Source organism: Lonchura striata, chromosome Z (assembly GCF_050655825.1).
Source record: "Lonchura striata isolate lonStrDom1 chromosome Z, ASM5065582v1, whole genome shotgun sequence".
In the NCBI taxonomy this organism is placed as follows: Eukaryota; Metazoa; Chordata; class Aves; order Passeriformes; family Estrildidae; genus Lonchura; species Lonchura striata.
The window spans coordinates 76684453-76705902 of NC_140740.1; the positions used below are offsets into that span (position 1 = coordinate 76684453).

Genomic DNA, 21450 nt, shown 5'->3' on the forward strand with positions numbered 1-21450 from the left:
TAGGCCACTTGTTTAGCATTTACTATGTGCTTCAATTTATCCTTAATCAAGAATGTGATTGATTTAATATACATTAAGATTTTCGGCATCACAACACCACATAGTCCACACTATTTCCAATAGTTCTCTGTTCCCAATAGCATGATTTTTGAGCTATACTTGTTTGTTTCACTGGAAGTTTAACAAATAGTTATTTGGTTGATAGTTTACTTCAACTATAGCATCTAATCCCGAAAAGAGCAATTTGATTAATTCAGCTTACTCTTGTCTTCACCCCAACATTACTGGAAAACACACAGAAAAGCTATTGTGTATATATAAATACTGTGAATGTATAAATAACCTGATTAAAAAGCAAACATACCAGAGACACAGATTTAATCTCAAAAAACATCACAGGATATAGGATACGGTTTATTAGAAAAATAGAAAACTGTTAGGTAATCAAAGGTAATTTAAATGTTCAGGTCCCAGTATCATACAGAATGTATTAGAAGAGCTACAGGAATCAGAGATAATAAATACTTGATTAATAATTTGACTTTCAATATTGACAACTATATTCCTAGTCTGTTTCAGACTAATTTTCATTCTTTTCAATTAGTAAGGACTCATTTTAGCTGCTAAAAATCAAAAACTGATTCTCATTTTGACTGCGTTCTCCACAATATGGCAAATTCAGAAGCCACATTTATTGTGAATCATCTTACAGTTCTTTTACTTCCAGAAAGAAGTCTTCAGCCCTCTTCTCTGAGAACCCCCAGGCAAACCCTCTTGGCCTCATACTTCCAAGCACATGGGGAGCTCTGGTACAAGGGTACTCGTTATACCTTTCAAAGTTAATGGCAGCATTTCTAACAAGGAGTTTTGTTCTGTCAAGTGAGCTATCTGAATAGTTTCTGAAACATACCACTTCAGTTACTAACTTTTCTTACCACATCTTGAGGCAAAGTCCCCAAATCTGGCTCCAGTAGGTTCACAAAAATTTCAATTAAACTTTCATGAATTTATTTCTCTTTAATCTTGTAAATTCGGCTGCCGAATTTAAATAAAGCCTTTTAAGTAGAAGGATCTTTGAGGTACTGTTAAGGTGCAATATTTCCTTGTATCACAGCATTCTAAATAAACACAACTAAAATTTGCATTCAAGGTATAAAGCTCTCACTTTGCCTTGAATCAATGATAAGTAGCTCCATGCTCCAAATGAATGTTTTACTTTATCCTCTTCCACCTCCTCTTCCTCCTCCTCTCTTATACCTACCCACCAGCAACCTTAGCTTATGAGGAAAAACACAAAATAAGAAAACAGTTAAAAATACTCTTATGATGTCAGGGCCCAAGGGTCTCAAGCACAACAGGTCACCATTAAGATAACAAAACATATAAATATACACTCCAAATTCCAAACTATTTTTAAGGGGTTTTAATACTTAAAAAGCAGTAGGACAGTCCTTTTTTTGCATATTTATTACTTTAATAAATATTAGGAGACTAATATTACTAATTAGGAGCACTTCAGTACATTATATAATCAAAAGATACCATCATTTTTACTCCTTAATCACTCTTAACTTCATTGTGATACAGCATGGTTGATACAGTAATATAACAAGAGTATTAATTTTTCAGTGTGTCAAAGATTATTACAATTATGTCACAAATTTACTACCTACTGGATATTCTGAGATTATGCCAAGAAGAAAAAAAAGTAGCAATTATCCTGAACATTATTACCATTTTCTCATTTATTACTTCTCTGCATAAAATATCTATTTCTTTACCTTGTTCTCAAGTATATTTTTCATCTTCACTTTGACAAGTCTCCTTCTGCTTGCCAAGAACAGAAGAATATTCAATATATACTCAGATAGGAAGTAGGAGCAAACATAATTTATTTCCTACTGTTATCAGCTTCCCCAAAATAAATTTTAAAAATGGTTTATTAGGAAAAAAAAGCATTTTTTTAGAAACTTCAAAAAGGCCCAGGAGTAGTAAAGACTATGTGAAAAATAAAAACATACATTATTTATTCTTGTCATCTTATTTTCCTGTATACTTTCTTGAGAAATAAGCATCACAGGCTGGTTTAATCTACACACACTGGCAGTCCAGCAGTCAAGCATAATCGAGAGAATAACTTCCATTTTCATTTTAGACTGGTGTGCTTACAAGCAGTGTTGATTACTGTTCATTTTTAATTTACTAACTTTTCACATAAAAACAAGTTTGTCTATTTCTCTTTGTGCCTACATCCACAAATATTTTAGAGCAAGGAAAAACAACTATTATAGAAAACTCCTGTCTACATGTGCACTTTCCAAATTAAAACAAATTGCATGCTACTATATCTTCCCCTGGAAATAAAATCAAAGGACACAATTTTGCTAAAACAAAGGAATCAATACTGGCTAAGCAACCTGTGAAATCCAGCAAACTAAATAGCTGTCAACCAGATGGCTGACATTAATATTCAATGTTTAGACTAAAAATTCTGGAGAAAGTAATTAACTCTTCTATTTTGCTGCTGTGTATTTGTTTCTTCTATTTACTCTGATAATTGGTAATTTAACAAGAGTTGTATTCTGAATTACATTATCAGGTCTCACAGGAAAAAGAGCTCAGTTTCCATCTTTAAGCAACTGTGGCCCTAGCAGGGCTAATTTTGTGGACAGCAAAATTAAACCTCTTGCACAGGTTTCATATGAGTATCATTGCAAACTGCAAAATTGTATTTACAATTGTATTCTGCTGCTCTGAACGTCTAGAGAAGACCTGATGCCCTGAGGAATCAAGCTTTGCTGGGATTCACAGAACTTCTCCCTTTCTCAGATACTCTGAAGACATTACATCTCCCTCCCCCTGCAAAAGGACTGTGTGATCATGATAAAGTTTTCCTTTACCAGAGGGTGGCTAGCACTGGAACAGGCTCCCCAAGGAAGAGGTCACAGCACCAGCCTGACAGAGCTCAACTGGACAATGCTCTCAGCACAGGGTGTGACTCTTGGGGTGTCCTGTGCAGGGCCAGGAGCTGGACTCAATGATCCTTGTGAGTCCCTTCCAACTCAGCATGTTCTGGGATTTCTATTAATCAGCTTTCATGACCCCAAAATTATTATTTATTTGCATCACACAGAAATTAATTTTAAAACTGACTAGTTCCAATAGCTCATCTTGTAGCAGCAGATCTTCCCTCTAACTTACCCCATTTCAAGAGGCTTGAAAATAAATAAAACTCTCTTTAATGGGAAAAGCAGAAATAGTATCTCAGCACATCCATCTAACTCTTATCTTCAGGCCACAGGAACAGTGAAAGCAGGAGTGGTATCACTGAATTTTACATATGTTATTTGCTACCTTTCCATCATGAATCTTAACAGGGCAAGACGGCAATCAACTATACTTTCAAACACAAAATATATAAGTACCAACCTACCAATCCAATAATGGATTTTTACGAAGAAACTGAATAAAAAATCTGATCACACTCCACTGTAAGCTACTTATACAATGAACATAACAAATAAGTTACTAATACTCCAACACCACTAGTTCTTTTTTTTTTAAGTTAAATTTAAGAGGAGAAAACAGGCAATAAAATAAGGTACCTTTACATCTCTGGCAGAAGAGTCTATGCAATTTGGCAAAGTACCAAAACATACAATGCCCTAGTTTAAAAGAATTTCAATGTCAGCAGGACCCAGAACAAAATCCAGCAAGACCTACATAAAGCTATCCACACCAAAAGACAGGGTAGATCAACACAACCTTCCAGAATAAAGCCTAATGAAGCCTAAATTTCACATTAGGCTTTCATGACAGTGAGAAGCCCATCCACATAAGAGATTACCAAGCAACTACACTAGAAAAATTAGGCCTTTTAGATAAAATGGTAAATTCTTGTTAGATTAAATCTACTGTTTGTACCCATTCTCCTAAAACAAATCTGCCAACTAATGCATCATTCTCTGTCTTATGGGTTATCTGGGTTATCTGACTATATAGTTCTCATTACCCAATTCTAGCAAATATGAACACAAAACTTCATGTAAGCCAAAGCAAATTGAATGATTTATAGTTACTTAGACAAAGAGCAATTTTTGTACCAAATATAAATTCTTTTTCACTTAAAATGTTTACATGTGGTTACCACTGTCTCCCATAGCTTAAAATCAGTATTAGAGCTTTTATACTGTTATTTCAGACATCTGAAAGATTTTCTTCAACTTCTTCTCTACAGAGTAACACTTCAGGAAAAGAATGGTCTGGGGGTGCTGGTTGGCAGCAGCTCAGGCTGTGCCCGGGCAGCCAGGAGGGCAAACCCCATCCTGGGGTGCATCAGACACAGCAGCACCAGCTGGGATTGGGATCATCCTGCTGGATTCAGCCCTGGTGCAGCCTCACCCTGAGTCCTGTGTGCAGTGCTGGGCCCCACACTCTGATCCCGTCCTGGAATGGTCCAGAGGAGGACAACAGAGCTGGTGGAAGGGCTGGAAGGCACATCCTGTGGGGAGAGGCTGAGGGCTCTGGGCTGTCTGGTTTGGAGAGAAGGAGGCTCAGGGGTGGCCTCATTGCTTTGTACAGCTCCCTGAGGAGGGGACCTGGAGAGGGGGAAGTGCTAGTCTGTTCCCAGGATTTCTTGGAATCCAGTAACAGGATACGTGCAAATGGTTCAAGCTTTATCACAGGATGTTCAGACTGGACACTGGGAAATCTTTCTTTACAGGAGAGTGGTCAAACACTGGAAGAGGTTTCCTACAGATGTGGTTTTTGCTCCAAGTCTGTCAAGTGCCTTGAAAATATGCATTTATACAATGCACTTAATACCAAAGTTAACATTTGTTCAGCTGTGAACTGGTCAGGCAGTCTGACTAGATGATTTTTGTCCCAGCAAAATAGTCCATTCTGCTCTATTGTGGTCTGAATATCAACCAAACCAATCACCCAAATTTCCCTTATCACAGAACCTCCTCTTCTATCAACTTCTATTTGTATACTTCTTGAGTGGAATACAGAGAAACCTATTTCCTTAAAATTCAGTTCCTCTTTAAAATAAAAAAAATTAGGTAAAGATTAATTCAAAGTTTCACCATGGAATAAACAGGATTTCATGTCAGTTACATACTATAAGCTAACAGTGATGGGGATGTTGCATATACACCAATCCTTGGCACTTTCTTTTTTAGAAATTTAAGTTCCACAATAAACAGATATATTATAAAATAATTCCCTCATGTCCAAGCATGAACAGAAGCTTGTAGATAGCAAGCAAGAACATTAATCCTCTCATCAAAGGAGTCACTTATGACCTCTAACATAGTAGAAAACACGTATTCCTTTGTATTAGTGTATCAAGGAATAGCATTTACTTCCATCTGTATGTACTAAAATTATAAGGAAGCAAGGAGAAAACCTAAAACAGTTCCTGAGAGAGCACAATCATCCTCCAGCTAAGCTGTAGGGGTTGGGAAGGAAAGCAACAGGGATACAACCTGTTTATATGCAGAGAAGAATGACTACTCACCTTTCTTCCTTCAATTAAATAATGAATGAACACTAAGAGGCTTCATATTTCCAATAATGCTTCTATTATAGCCGTGCAACTGCTAAATTCAAGCTTTCCCTCTGGCTTACACAGGTATATGAAAAGAAGACATATGTTCCAAACTCTTTACCTCAAGTATTTGAACATAAGGTAAAATACTGTGTTGTTGATACCCACAGCTACTCATACAGTTGTGTTCTAATTCTTATACTAAGAATTTTTATAAGAACCTCTAATACTTATTTTCTAATGAAACACATACCTTACATTGAAATCCCACAGTTCTACAGAGTTAAAGATTTCTGCATAAGGAAACAGAACAGAAAACAATTTCTTCTAAGTCACTGAGGAAACATATGAGGAAACAAAAGAGATGAAACACACAGGAAACACTGTTAAACACTGTTTCTCAAGGCTTTCCTCAAAGATAATCTATTATTCACCTTAAGCTCCTCAAGCATGACATGACAATTTATGCTATGATGATCAATATTCCACCAAAAAGAAAACAACGACCACACAAGAATCCCAAAAGAGTATTTTTTTTCAGTTTATATTACACATACTTACCTTTACATGAACTCTAGTGACAGCTTAATAAGTGTAAGTAAAAAAATCTGTGAAAAGTATTCACAGAGTCCACAGTAAAAGCAAGCCTGCAAATAAAAGAATACACTTCTCTGGCATAAAGGAAAGGAATTTCATACTTTTTCCCCTCCTCTCTCTGACTAGTCACATTCGGAAATAGCTACCAAATAAAATCTTCAGAATAAACATGTATTTATGGCACTAAGAACACCTGACAGAAAAAGAAAAATGTATTCTTCAGAAGAATAAAAACAACTTCATGACATTCACATCAACATTTACACATTTTTGTTGTACATTATCTTAACACACTCTCAGAGATACTTGTCCCTGAAGTCCATTGACAAGGCTTCATGCTATTCACAGGCATTAAATCAGGCCATTCATTCTTCGAAAACAAGAAGTGACACATTTCCGCAGAAACATCTAGAGCAGACTTTTGGTCATTCACTCAGTCAAACTCATATTGCAGCAACAATTATCTATGTGGGCATTTAGACTGAAGAGAGGGAAGTGACATTCATATTGACGGAATAATGATTTGTGCCATTTTCAGTCCATTACTCCTGCATATTTTACGAGCATTTATTTATTAATGCACTACAGAGGATTCTCTGACTTGTCAATAATGCCTCCGTCACATCCACTCACAAAAACCTAACAATTTTGCCCCGGCATGAAATTAAAGCTGTATTTTTCTCTTATTTAATGGAAAGGGAGTTTCTTATGAATGTGGTCAGTTGATGATAAGTGAGAACTTCTAATGCACAGCATAGGAAAAAAAATACTAGCTAGTGGTATGTCTCTTGGCCTCTTCTACTTGGACACTCATTTATGTCAATTTATATTAAAGTCCTATCTGGAATACTTCAATACTGTCACACAGTTAATCAAGATATAGAAAAAAAACATGTCTAATGAATCTACTAATAGGGAGGAAGGACAGCACTTTTGGCTTCAGGAGTCAGACATCTAAGAATCCAATTCTCACTTCTGACACATGACACTAAATAAATCATTAAAGTTAATTAAGTAAGGCTTATTCTGTTGCACCTCTGCAGATGCTTGATTAGTTCTGCTCTGATTATAAAGAATAGTACATTTACTTATATACTTTCTTACTTAAAAAAAAAAAAAATTAAAAATACACAAACTAAAACCAAGTATCTGCTAACATCAGATTTACTTCATTTACAATTTTTTAAAAATCTATTCCTCTCAACGATTTACAAAGTTCTTTTTGTTGCAGTAGCCTTGTGGGCTTTATTTTGCAAGATTACCATAAATGATTCTGCACAGATTAAGCCTGAGCAAGTAATGTGTCTTTTGACTGTGTCCAGTAATATCTGTACAACTCATCACTAGTAAAATTATGAACCCACAGCTCACAGTATTGCTTAGAAACATAATTTCTATTGGAAGTTAAAAATGCATAGAGAAGTACTATGTCACAACCCTACAACCCTCTGCAAGGCTGACAGTTAAAAATTAACAGAAATCTCTCACAAACAGCATCTGACATGGGTCCACCCTTTACTATTACACAAAGTAAAAGCATTCTTAAACAAATGTTAAAGATGCTGCAATCAAAACTTACAAAATTCAGAAGAGTAAATTGCAATTGTTAATAGAAATAATCCAGATTTCTCTTTATAATTTATTATGTATGTTTAATGAGTTTATGATTAATATAATACTAATAAAGAGGATTTTGCACCTCCATAACATTTAACATAATATACATTCCTGTAACTTAGAAAGGAGACTAACTGCATGATCCTACAATGCTCTGGGGAACTGGTGGTATGTGCCACCAAGTCTCAAACACAAAGAATTTTCTAATTCTCAAAGCTGCATGAAAGGAGTTACAGATTTTTAATGAGTATTACCACTGTCTTCATTTTAATAACATTAACAATGACAACAATTTATTATAGCATTAACCAAAAAACATTGTCTGGGAATACCCTTCTTGGTGAAAGTTGAATCATTTAAGATTTGATTTTTGAGAGCTGTCCTACCACTTATACATGTAGCAAGATCTTTAAAATCTAGCATGCTTTTCTGCATTGTTTAGCTCAAGTTGGCTACAAAATATGCTGCATTCATAAAAATAATTTTTTAAAAAATCATCTGATAAATCAAAGACTGAAGATTTCTTCTGGGGAACAATTTCATGCAATATATACATCTTCCTGCAAATGCCAACAATTATTCCATGTACATCAAAGGATTCTAACATTTTCTGAGTGCTTGCTTCAGGAAAAACTTGTTTCACCCATCTCTGTCACCCTTCTCAAAATCCTCCACCCAAATGTCTTTTGAAAAACATCTTTGCCAAAAGCAGCACCTTCACAATGGTAGGGCAGGGTATGTTTCTCTGAAACATAAGCCTTATGGAAAAAGAAATTATAGTTTAAAAGTACATTGAGCACCCAAGACTTTTCCACTGATGGAACAACTGTGTCCAGTGCCTTCAAAGGGGTATCTTTCGTTGCTGCAACTCCTCATAACATCACCCCAACTACACCAGTGTCCCTTATGACACTTTACCCATGGTGTCCTGTGCTTAATTTCATGTGCACCCACCCCACTGGTCCATACGCATGTGCTGACCAGATGGAATCACAGAATCATACAGTGTTACGGAGGTGGAATGGACCTGACAGATCATCTAGTCCCAACCCTCCCTGCCACAGGCAGGGACATCACCCACTAGACCAGGTTGCTCAAGGACTTACACAGCCTGGCCTAGAAAACTACCAGGGATGGGGCACCCAGAGCCTCCCTGGGCAGCCTCTTCCAGTGTCTCACCACACTCACAGGAAATAATTTCTTCCTAACATACAACCCGAAGTTCCCCTCCTTCAGTCTGAACCCTTTGCCCCTTGTCTTATCACTACAGTTCCTAATGAAGAGTGCCTCTCCAGCTTCCCTGCAGGCCCCCTTCAGATACTGGAAGGTGGCCAGGAGTTCTCTGCACAACTTTCTCTTCTTCAAGCTGAACAGTCCCAATCTTCTCTGCCTGTCTTTGCAAGGGAGGTGATCCAGTCCTGAAGAACTCCTGCCCAAAAATATGGCGACTATCAGTCTTTCTCTTTGACTCTCCCTTCAAATTTTAGAATATATATATAGGAATAGAACCACCAAAATCCTGCTTTCAACCTTGGTTAAAATTACCATGTTCAATCTTTTGTAGCCAAAGACATGGAGAGACAGAATCACACACATCTCACCTCCTGAGAATACAAAGAAAAAAATCACAGCAGTTATTACCAAAACTGGAACCATGCCTATAAGCAATAAGGTAACCTCCGAGATCTGTTTCCAACTCAGCTTTTCCCAGTGCCATGTCCCCTGGAGTCAAGTCCTGGCAGAGGGGCCCAGCCCTGCAGTGAGCTGCCCCACCATGCCAAAGGCACCCGAGGCCCTCCCAGCAACACCAAAATCCAACATTTCCATAGGTTTGGCAGCACCTCACGCCACGCCTGCCACAATGCCTCCACCCCCACTTCAAACATCAATTCTTCCAACACAAGTTTTCAGTCTTGAGCTAAGAAGGGGAGATGAGCATAAACCCAAATAATGGAGCAAGTAATGAATGTAACTCAGAACATAAACTGAATTAATTTATTGGGCACAGACAATAAGGCCTTCTTTTCACAAGAGATGAGGGACAGCTTCAGATCCTTTAATTACATATCAGAAAATAAATCCCAAATTCTGAAGATTCTCCTAGTTTTCAAAAGCCCGTCACTAGACTGTTACATTACAGTATTTTTACCTAAAGGATTCTTCACTCAGAGAGAGAGTATTATCCCATTTTAATTATTTTAGTTATTCTCCCACATGAAAAATGGGCATTTGGAATATTTTTGAGAGGAGTGGAAATTTAATGACCTACATTTGTGAATCAAACCCAGAACTTGAAATGTCAAATTCTCCCAGCACTTATGGGACATGACTTCCCTAATCTTTAGTTAAAATAAAAGCCATCTACATTTTTTGACAGTATTCCTTAAAAGCCTACTCTGCTGGAGTTCCTCCACCACAGCAGATGCCTGTGTCAAATTGCACAGTAAAAGAGCTTGCCAAAGTCTGTTGAATCAGAAACAAATCCCCCTCCACCTATCAACCATTTAGGAAGGTATCCGTGTATTGTTGCACCGATCTTGCACACATGTGTCACAAAATGACTTTTTGTCACTATTTCCTCCCCTAGAAGATGGGGGAATAGCAAGACACAGCACAGATGTTGACTCTCTTTGCAGATGTTCGCAGACAGTACCTACACGGTGAATACAGGGCTGGACATGGACTTTTCACAGGGGCATGTAGTGATAGCGTAAAGGGGAATAGCGTCAGAGTAAGTTTAAGCTAAATGTTAGGAAGAAACTTCGCCCAGAGAGTGGTGAGGCACTGGCACAGGCTGCCCAAAGAAGCCGGGGATGCCTGACCCCTGGAAGCGCTGAGCGCCAGGCACGGACACGGCTCGGACACGGCTCGGACACCGCACGGACACGGCTCGGACACGGCTCGGACACCGCACGGACACGGCTCGGACACGGCTCGGACACGGCTCGGACACGGCTCGGACACGGCTCGGACACGGCACGGACACGGCTCGGACACGGCTCGGACACGGCACGGACACGGCTCGGACACGGCACGGACACCGCACGGACACGGCACGGACACGGCTCGGACACGGCTCGGACACCGCACGGACACGGCACGGGCACCGCACGGACACCGCACGGACACCGCACGGACACGGCTCGGACACGGCTCGGACACGGCTCGGACACGGCACGGGCACCGCACGGACACCGCACGGACACGGCACGGACACGGCTCGGACACGGCTCGGACACCGCACGGACACGGCACGGGCACCGCACGGACACCGCACGGACACGGCTCGGACACCGCACGGACACCGCACGGACACGGCTCGGACACCGCACGGACACGGCTCGGACACCGCACGGACACGGCTCGGACACGGCTCGGACACGGCTCGGACCGCAGCAGGGAGGACGCCGCAGCTCGGGCAGCAGCAGGCCCCCGCCGCCACGGCCACCTTCCCTTCCTCTGCCGACCTCAAAGCCTCACGGAGGGCCGGCCCGGCGCCTCGCTGCCCGTGTCACCCCTTCCCGGGCGGGCTCGTCGCCGCTAGCTGCAGCTGAGGGCGGGAGGGGAGGGCGCGGAGCCCGGCGGATGATCCGCACTAGCGCATCCCCTTCCCGGCACGACAGCCCCCGGCCCGCGACCACGGCAGCGGGGCAGGACGGGAGAGAAGCCGCCGCTCCCCTCAGCGCTGCCCCGGTCCGGCGGAGCTCCCGCCCCGCTCCGCTCCGCTCCGTGCCGCCCCGCGCTTACCGCGCCCGCCCGCCGCACCGTCGGCGCTTTCGCGCGCGCCGCCCGCCGCCTGCGCTGCGCCTGCGCGGAGGGCGGGGCGGGGCCGCCGGCCTCGGCGGGCGGGGGCGGCGTGAGGGGCCGTGCGGCGGGGCGGGGCCGGGCTGCGCTCTTCCGCAAAGCCCGGCTGGCGCTGCAGCGCGCCTGCTGGCACTGAGCCTGAGTTAGAGTTTGGACAGTGCTCTCAGGCACGTGGTGTGACTCTTGCGGGTGTCCTCCATGGTCCTTGTGGGTCCCTTCCAACTCAGGATATTCTGCGGTTCCTTGGTTGTGACTCAGCTAGCCCAGCCGCGCACGCTTGGCATCCTGCCTCAAACACAGGGCTCAGGAGCCGGGGCTGGGGCGGGAGCCCCGTGGGGCTCCAGGGCCAGTGCGTGCCCGGGGGTCCCTGGCGCAGCTGGGCTGGCTGCTCTGGGTGAGCAGTGACATGGGCAAAGCCAGCGTGACCCTGCGCTCAGCTCAGGAGCGGATCCGCAGGGAAACCGAGGTGGCGGCACATGGCAGCCCCGCTGCGGGTTATTCCTCCTCAGCCACCACGCTCTGAACGCTGGCCAGGCCAAGGTGCCTACCCACAGTCTTTGTCCTGGCTCTGACTGTATGACTATGTATGAATAAAACCCTTCAGCTTTGCCACTTTCGGTAAGGCTAAGTGCGAAACGTGTTTAAACTTTTGCTTCTTTGCAGTTTTCTGAGCACAGAAGGTCCTTGTGTCCCTGTAAAAAAAAATGCTATCAGTATGAGTACAGACGTGGAGTAAATAAGAAATTTTGTTTTGAATAAACTTAGGGTTGGAAATAAATATTCAATTTACTGATTTGTGTTGGTGCCAAAATGAGCAATATAGACAGGGTGAACCCTACTGTCCCTCAGTTAGTTATAAAGCATTAGTAATAAAACTAATATTAGCTTTATTAGTAATAAAACTAATATGTCAGACTTGTACTCTGACACTGGTCCTCAAAACAATCCTGCTGAAAATACAAATGCTACACAACCTGACTACTTGGTGCATTTTTGCTCATCACTCCCTAGCCCACTTACACAGTCATACTTAATTCTCTTCCTCTCATTCTTCCTCTTCAGCTCATCTACTCAGCTCCTTCTCCTATTTGCCGTCATAGTTCTCTGACTTCTGCCTGGTTTTGTCTCCATGTTCACTATTTGCAAAATAGAGCTGGTGGGAAGTTGTTCTTCTATTTCTATACTATTCTATTACTATGTCTTTTTGAGAAGCTGTCAGCATCTTCCTAGCATCTTTCTCCAAATATGTATTCTTACACCACCTTGTCCTTATTTCCTCCTTGAAGTAACTGGATAGTAAAGCACTCATTACATTCCTACCAATGGAAAAACAAACCAGAAAGAAAGAAAGAACAAAGTCACTAAGGCAAAACTCTGTCTTTTACCTATGTTGAATTGTTACTTTTCATATGGATTTTAAATTAAATTGCAATGACACCATTAGTCTGAATTATAGGCTAGTTTGTATTGGGCTTGTATCCAAGATTTAAAGTCTGCAGGAACATATAATAACCACGGCTCCTGAAGTTAAATTGCTTTTTTATTTTCACAATTTTATAAGACCAGCTGATGTTCAAACTCCTAAGACCCATTCAGCTTTCATATTTTTGCATTCTTGCATGCTTTCTTTTTTTCTTTTTTAGAGGTTGCCTCTGTTTTGATCACCACTGCTTTCAATTTTCTATAAAATGAGACATCCCTATCAGTACAAAAGCAAATTCAACCTACCCATATAGTAAAATCCCCATGCATTACTTAAATTACTTTTTTACATTTCATCCTACCAAATCAAAAACACCTGATGAATTAAAGGCTTGTTTGTGAAAGTTTCAAAGTTTTTTCTTGGGAAACAGCAACTGGTCATCAGGCAACCCATCAAGACAAACTGTCAGGAATGTTTCCCATACATCCAACACTTTTGCAGACCACAACTCAGAGCTTTTTATGTAATACCCATAATCACACAGTGAGTCCAGTTCATAACTCTTTTAATCATTCTACTCCTCTTTTTTGTCAAGTGAAAACATGGAAGAATTTGTATTTGTTTTCTAACATGAATTGTATTAACACTTTCTTAAATGTCAGCATTATTAGTTGTTTCATTCATGACACTTTTTATGTTTCTGGTACACTGGAAGAAGCTTGAGTGGAAAAAGTTTGATAACATCATTTTTCACGTTCCTGATTGAACATATTCCAGAGTTGTCCAAAGTGTATTTCTGTCCCATAGTCAGAGTAGCAAAAAGCTGCCTTTGTTACTCAGCCTGATGCTTACACCATCAACTTAGACAATTTTGTTTGCTGCTCAACAAGTCAACCGCACTAAAAGTTCTTATGCACAGCTGAATATATGGCTAAAGATCACTGTAATATACAAGGAACTGTAAAAAATAAACCCAGGAATTTAAAAAAAAAGCCACGCTAGAGCATTTAAGAAAGTCATGGGAAAGGGTATAATAGGCAAATAGGAGCAAATAAGAAAAAAAAAGGAGCAAATAAAAAACAAATACGAAAGTAAACTACTAATATAAATAAACTCCAGTAGGTGGAAAGAACTTGATAATATTACCTTCAAAGCACCCTAATTTTAAATAGTAAAAAAAAAAGTGGCAATGATAAGAATAATGAAATAGGTACAACAAATCAAGTGAATGCCAATACAAATGTTATATTACTTCAGACAGTCTGTATGGAGTTTGCCACTCCCACTTTTAACAAATGCAAAACATTTGAGGTTAAAAAATATTATGTGGACTATTTCTTTAGCCTTGATCTTTAATAACAGATCCTATGACATATAGAGCTAATACAGTTGCCTTAGAGAATTACTAATAGTAAATCTCTGACACTTAGAAATAATATTTGAAACTACTAAGTCACCAGAAATAGTACTGCGATAAATAAGAATTCCATGACTTCAAACCCTGAATATTTCAGAAAGGATATTCCACATACCAGAGAATTCCTGGCTGGTCTCTCAGAATCCTAGCAATCTCCTCTTCCCCAATGTATGTTGCAAAAGCCCCTCATTAAGCTTTGCATTTTGAGGAGACACAGCAGATACTATACTTCGGTTCACAGTAAAATATCTACATTTGATCTTTTGGCCAGTATTAATTTGGTAGGAAAAAATGCCTCTGTTAGGGGAAGAGAAAGAAATATATATTTGACAAGCTTGAGGGGAAAAAGGGAGAGAGGGAAGGAAAAAAAAAAAAAAGGAAAAGTCCCAGCTGTTTGAAGCTTTTCATAAGTTTGGAATGTTAGACCAATGGGATGAACTGCAGGTGAGGCACACAAGGGTGCATGGTAAATATAATTATCAATGCATATGGCCACCACATACGTAATATATTTTAGGCACATCGTAATGATTAGCTACAGATACTGCTCTATGCAACAGACAAGTACCAAGCAAAATGCCCCCAGACCCCTTAGCTGAGCACATACCTTCATGTAGATCTGTGGCTAGCTCAAGATGGTTGGTACAAGATAACAAAGAGCTGAGGTAAATGCTGCAGCCATATTGTTGTCCTTTACAGAGGGGATGGAGGAACTACATGACCACTGCAGTGGCAAGCAAAGCATAAATCATATTCAAGAGACTTCCAGAGAAGACCACAGTGTGTAACAAGTCATCAATAGATTCTAGTGTGTTACTGTTTGCTAGCCACTATTTCTGAATAGGCAGATGTGACATTTCTAGATGCTGATTATATATTTGAAAATTAAAATACTAAAAATACTCTGATACTATAATAAAATACTAAATACCACTAAAATACTGTATTTTGGGCAGCTGTTAGCTGAATAGTTGGGCATGTTGTCTTCCATGAGTTCTAGGTGTTCATTTTCTCCTGTATCTCCCATTTGATATGCAGTATAATTTCATGGTTGCTTATGCTTTTCCATTAATGAAACTGTCTTCAGTAAGAAGAAGGGAGTTGCTTCTTGGAGGCATCAGAGTCTGCAAATCCTGTGAGTGAGCAGTGCATGCCACACAGTATGTTCACACTGGAATAATTTTATCTCTCCTTTTTTTTATTTTTCATTGATTTGGAACATAGCTCCTGTTGATTTGACATTCTGGGGATGTTTACTACCTCCTGAGCAGGACAGGAACATTTTCTCTGTTCTGTATCCCAAGGGATAGATTAATATGTTTGATTTCTTCTTAATGCAAACACCATTAACTCTTCAGCTGAGGAGCCTCTGAAGGATTCAAAAAAATTGGCTCTGAACCGACCAGTGCTGTTAAATGTTCCTTAAACCAGAACCTGAGGAGTTCTCCTAGGAGTTCTCCTTTTAAGGCTGACCACTTATTTCTCAGACTGGTATAAAACATAGTCACAAGGATAAAATTTGGAAATTGTACCATCTATCAATCACTTAGCTAATCTTGAAACAGTCAAGTTTTTCATTATTTGTCTTATTATGTATCTTTCCAAAATGTTATTAGAGAAGCTGAAGTGTTTAGGTTGGTCATTATGTTTCTATTTAAAGTTTGTAAATTTTCTTGTGGAAAATAATCCTGAAAATAAATCCTTTCCCTGTACCTGTCTGAACTTACAGCAGGTCCTATACAAAGAAAGCATGAGTTACATCAATAATTCTCAAGACACTGAGACAATAAAAATTTTAAAAAATCTTTCATGATGTCCTGCTGCTATTGTGTCCTGCTGAACCCTTGAATACTGGAGAGCATTTCCAAAGTTTGTTCCACAGAATCAAGCGCAGTACATAGTAAGCAGAGAGCTTAGTAATTTCTGTGGTATTCCTTATTGATATTCTAACAAGTTGCTATAATATATGCAGAAGAAGCATGAAACACCTCCGACAGGATGGAAAGTTAGTGACTTTGCCTTGACCTGTTCTCTTACAGACAGCTATTAACAGTATTTCATACTCCAGTGAGCATTTCAGTTTCATGTGTGTGACTATATTCCTTCCTGCTTTATATAAAATATTCTCCTTAACTAAAAGAGGTGTTTACACATTCTAGAACCTGTGACGCTTAACCAAATTTTAAGATAATAAAAAAGGAAATGCTGTTTTTACTGGCAGCAAGCAGGAGCCATAATAAAAAGTCAGCAAAATATGATCAATATGCTTGAACCAATTTTCAGAGGGTCAGAGATATTGGAAACTGCCTTTTGAGAATTGGTATGGAGCTACAAAACTTCATATTCTTTCATGAATTCCATTATTATTCAAACTCATTATAAGTTATGAAGCATTGAATCTTACAAAATGAAGTTACTATCCTAAAGTATGTGAACTCAAATCAGTGAACTGAAAGATATTACACACTGAAAGTCTTTAGCTTTTTCCTTTGCAAACCTTATTGTTACTGGTGATATTTTCAAATTAAGCAAGTAAATCTCAATAAATTCATTTTTCTTCACAGTTTAAAAGTATGAGAAAGCTGGTCACTACTTGAAACTGAAGTTTCAAACAAGCCCACAACACTGTAAAATACTGCAAGCAAAACAGCTTTTAAGTTCTAATTCCGTTCAATACAGAAGTTTACTAAAGGTACTAGAAATATACTAAAAATGCAGCAAGATACTCATTGTCCATGGAATATAAGACAAATGTAAGAATAAAAGGAGGAAATAAAAGCTTTTAAGAGAATAAATTTCTCTCTAACTGCATTTTATCATATGGATTAAATGCTTCTGTTAAAAATGGAAGCACAGTTGCCACACTAACATAGTTTTGCTTTAAACAAGAGAATGCTTCTTCATCTATAAGTTTTGCCAAACCTATGTCTCTGCCAAAACCAAACAAATCCAACACATAAACAAAAATGTGATACATCAGATGACAGTGAAAAAATTACTAATATTTACATGAATTTCCACCATAGTACTGTGATGACTTAGCTATTAAAAAAAAAAAAAAGGCCAAAGAACATAGGAAAAAAAGGCTGAATGGAGAGACAGTGAGAATATACTTCTTTTTGGTTTTAAACCAATCTCATTCAGGCATTGTTAGCTAACCAGTTAAGAAGAATCATCCTTATGGTCTGCATTTTTCTGTGTTTGCTGAATGTTGTATGTGATCATTTGTTCACAGCAACATTGGCCAGTCTACAACTGTAGCCTTTATGCTTTTATAAATTACATGTTTTCAATATTGCAGACCACTACCTCACAAAAAAAAAAAAAAAAATCCCTCAGTTGGGATCCCTTCAAAATGGAAAAGATCTCCATTTAAGTATCAAAAGTAGCAAAAGATCACTTATTGAGTAAGTTGCCTAAATTAGCTACCAAAATAGTATTGAGAAGTCCGTGGAATTATTCCAGTGTTAATCAAAAAGCTGCTGAAACAGCTTTTTCAGGAAAATAAGAACAGAAAATAAGATCAGCAGTTTGTGAATTGCCAACTTTCTCCTCCCCGCCACGAGTCTCTGTACATTAACTGAAAACCTTGTATTTCTCATTCCTTTATTTAGCCTGTTGGACACTGCAACATCATGCTTCTTTGACCTCCCCAAAGAAGTATAACTCTAATATTCCATTGCCTTCACTCCTTCTTTAAACAGTTTGTCATTCACACTCATTTGCCTGCAGTATTCATATTTGCAAGTTGGTGGAATGCATGCTTTCATAAATCTCCTTTCAGTTATTTTAGCAATCATTCTTCCTTTATTCGTATTAACCTTTCTTTAACCTTGTTTATCTTCAGATTTAATCCCTTCCTTATGACATCTCCAATGAAATACCAATTTGTTTCCTATCATTCTCTCATTAGTACAGTGTTCCTTTGTTCCCTTAATTTCTTGCATCATTAACTGAATATTTACATTGGGCCACCTTTAAATTATCTATAGTCTAATACACCAAATCTTATTCACAACTGATAATCATTTGCATTAATATAATTCATACTGTTCAAAAGAGCTTTATACAGCTTTGTACAGACCACATAAAGCCTGGTTGGAAAATATTTTTTCAAATACCTCTATAAATGAAAGGTATGTACACAGATGCATCATGCAAAATGAAATAGCAAAATAAATATTGTATTATGTTGAAGAAAAGACTGAGAGTATGCCTCTGTAAACTGCAAATAAATAAGTTTTTAAAATTGTGTTGAATTAATCTAAATCTGAACATCACAATGCCAAGTTATTGTCATCTATAAAATAAATCTTACTGTATTAAAAATTACAGAGTAGGAGCCCAAAAGCTCATAAGGCTGTTCATGCAATCCTAAGTTTAAGGCATAGAGTTTGTTGCTCTGTAAAATATTTTATTAATTTTGGAAAGAGTTGCATCCCCCTGTTTCTCTTGCACGCACAATGTCACATTCCTCGTTTTCCATGTTATCTCTCAGAGGTGTCCCCTGAAGTTTGCTTAAGAGCTTTAGCTCAAATGTGAGATTTAACTATGTATTTCCTTACCTTTACATATTTATTTCATTTCATAGGACATAAAAAATCTCTGACAGCAGCTACAATACCATTAGATGTTCTTTTATATTTGATCTCACAAAATAATTTTTGTCATGAAATAATATGATATCAAACATGATATGTAGCTGAATTCCCTTCCTCCAAGTGGCCATTTTTCTCCATCTAGTAAATGAGCAACGTAATACTGGCATTGTAAAATGTTGTAGAAATGGGGACTAAGGAATAGGATTTAAAAAGCAAGTATAAAAATTATTATAAATAAAAAAAATACACTCAAATGATAGGACTAAAGAAGCCTGGTTGCTCTGAATCTTTATTATTTGTGTTTGTGGTTTCTAGAAAGTCATTAATCCTTGACTTTTCCAAGGACTAAATAAGGCCGTAATGTAAAGAAAAAAAATTAAAGCAACTTTAGTAACTTAGAAGAAAACTTTAAGTGACACTGGGCAAGTACCTAGAATGTAAGAAGCCTTCCATTTGTTTTCTTAGTGTATTTACTGGTTTTGAATGCCACAATAACGAAAAGACATTTAGCTTGTTAGAGAGCATCCAGAGGAGGGCCATAAGGATGGTGAAGGGCCTTTGGAGGAATCTGTATGAGTGGCTGAGGTCACCTGGTCTGTTCAGCATGAAGAGGAGACTGAGGACAGACCTCAGTGCAGTTACAGCTTCCTCAAAAGGGGAAGTGAAGGGGCGGACACTGATCTCTTCTCTCTGGTGCCCAGTGACAGAACCCCAGGGAATGGCCTGAAGTTGTGCCAGGGGACATTTAGGTTGTGCATTCTTCCAACCTAAGAAGAGAAAGGTTCTTCCCCCAGAAGGGTGATTGGACACTAGAACAGGATCCCCAGGGCAGTGGTCACAGCACTGGCCTGACAGAATTCTAGAGCATTAGGGCAATGTTCTCAGGCACATGGTGTGACTCGGGGATGGGGTCAGGATGGTCAGGAGTTTGACTCAATGATCCTTGTGGGTCCCTTCCAACTGAGCTTATTCTATGATTCTGTGATATGCGATACAGCAGTGAAATGTTCTAAACCTGATCATTTGTGGCTACATATTACAACATGTGAAATGCAACATGTAAAACAAGTAACTAAATTAGTTAGGGAGACATTATCTATTTTCAGTGTTTCCAGCGTCCTCAATATTCAAAACCTATATGGGAGCTGTGGCATTACTTACTACCTCTCAAAAATCCTTCTCTATGCCACAGGGTAAGACCCAAGGTGTACATGGGAGCAGATGGCCCAAAGGATGAGAAGATAGGGAGTTTGACCCTATCTGGATTTTTTGTCTCAAGGTGTAAGGAGGGTGCAGCAAAAGCTCCATCAGCAAGATCATGTGCCTCTTGTCAGAGCTGCTCTTATGCTGCTGACATCCTGATGATTCACACTTTGCCAGGCACTCTGTTCAGTTATGGCTGCTCTGTACCACTAAGAGGAATCAGAAATGGACATGATTTAGTGCTGCTCTGAGTTGTGCCAGCACATGAATGGGAACTGAAAACACATATGATTTATGTCTGGATAATAGTGTGATACCTGTTTGTCATGGGATAAAGAGAGTCTAATTAAGAAACAACAGGGAGAAAGCACAAGAGGTATTTTCAGAAAGTCTGCAATAAATGAAAAACAGATTTCTAACTGTCATTTTGCTAGCTTCAGCAGCACTCTATTTAGAATTATAATAAAATGTATTAGTGCTTGTTCAGATAACTTGTAACCATGTTTGACGTACAAAATTCATAGTAGGCCAGTTACAAATGATGATAAAATTAGAAAGATCAATGCTGCAAAATATTCTTTATCAGAATACCACTGAATTATTTCTCTGTAGCTTTTGAGGTTGATTTCTCTAGTAGTTTTATGCTCATCACTGGTTTTTATTCATATCCACATTATAAAATTCCTTAACCAACATGTGACAAAAGGTATTTATCATATTATATTTAGCACTGTTACAAATCTGTAGTATTAGTCTCCTCTCATGCACAAATTTGAAACAGACGGGTTTAGCAGTGGGTTGTTATGAATACATTTCAGGCTCTAGAAGCTCTGTGTTTCTGTGTAGTGTAGCTGCACACTTAGCAAAGCCTTCTGCACAGCCTTTTCTAATAGCCTGGCAAAGCCTTAGGTCCTGTGCTTAAGGCTAGGCAGAGTACTTGGCAAGTGCAACTGATGTGCATGCTGCTAAACATGAGCTTACAGTTTCTCAGCATCACGACTAAATTCCTTGGCACCTCACCAGTGCTTGTGCTTGAATGGGAAATGGCCTTAATGTGCTAGTCTGACCATGTTGGTGTTACAGAATAAGCTAGAAACTTTGGCTTCCAGAGAACTGCTTCCTCTGGTTTATCAGTCACTGAGTCTTACTCTTCATACTTACTAATGTCATACGTACTAATGTCACTGCAGATGTTTTTGAAGACATGGCAGCAATCAAAAATTATTTTGTTTGGCTC

At 39.3% G+C, this 21450-nt stretch overlaps 1 protein-coding gene across 8 annotated transcripts in view; it reads right to left on the minus strand.

Moving 5' to 3' along the window:
- Positions 1–11549, minus strand: part of FANCC (FA complementation group C) — a 70295-nt gene extending 58746 nt beyond the window's left edge. For 4 of the 8 annotated variants that reach the window (XM_021531148.3, XM_085568121.1, XM_031507467.3 and 1 more), the window contains exon 1: positions 11513–11549. The gene's annotated coding sequence lies outside the window, so the exon portion shown is untranslated. Of the gene's footprint in view, positions 1–1165; positions 1900–5804; positions 5845–11512 lie in introns of those variants that run through there. The other 4 variants (XM_085568118.1, XM_021531147.3, XM_085568120.1 and 1 more) reach the window with 2 other exon arrangements.
- Positions 11550–21450: the final 9901 nt, after the last annotated feature.